Source organism: Sinocyclocheilus anshuiensis, unplaced genomic scaffold (genome assembly GCF_001515605.1).
Source record: "Sinocyclocheilus anshuiensis isolate Anshui unplaced genomic scaffold, SAMN03320099.WGS_v1.1 C31801467, whole genome shotgun sequence".
Lineage (NCBI taxonomy): Eukaryota > Metazoa > Chordata > Actinopteri > Cypriniformes > Cyprinidae > Sinocyclocheilus > Sinocyclocheilus anshuiensis.
In genome coordinates this window covers 1-514 of record NW_015604666.1, presented here as the reverse complement: position 1 = coordinate 514, position 514 = coordinate 1, and the positions used below count along the sequence as shown (strand labels likewise).

The window sequence follows — 514 nt, the reverse complement described above, 5'->3', positions numbered from 1 at the left end:
TGATCAAATAAATGCAGCTTTGGTGAGCAGAAGAGACTTCTTTCCTAAACTTTTGACCAGTAGTGCATATCTTCCTTTGATATTCCTTATTCTCACCTATACCAAGCACAACTAACATAGTTTTTTCCTCTACAGAGGAGGTTGTGATCCACACAGAGCCAGAGCCAGCTGTGAAGAAGACTGAGACAGTGGTCAAACTCGACTCAGTAGGAAACACTCCAAAATACTTGAAATAAGTCTATTAACTGTATCAGTCAAACATTTGGACACAAATGACAGAGTTTTGTCAGGTCTTTTGAATTTGTTCATTTTATTGAATCTGTTTCAGGCGTCTGATGCTGTGGTTAAAGTCGATATGGTATGTAGACAGATGTCAGATCGGTTTCTCTCTTATTATGTTCAGTGCCTTGGCATTCATAAATTCATTAGTTGTATGTGTGAAAATGAATTCTGTGTCCTTAATATTGTTACAGCCAGATGATGAGAAAGGTGGGAAAGGGAAAAAGAAGCGGAA

The 514-nt window shown here is 38.1% G+C and overlaps 1 long non-coding RNA gene across 1 annotated transcript; it reads left to right on the top strand.

The window, feature by feature from the left end:
• Window positions 1-145: 145 nt before the first annotated feature.
• On the top strand, window positions 146-514 carry LOC107682184 (uncharacterized). Its single transcript, XR_001633400.1, has 3 exons — window positions 146-206; window positions 329-358; window positions 474-514. It is a non-coding gene; the product is annotated as an uncharacterized LOC107682184 (long non-coding RNA).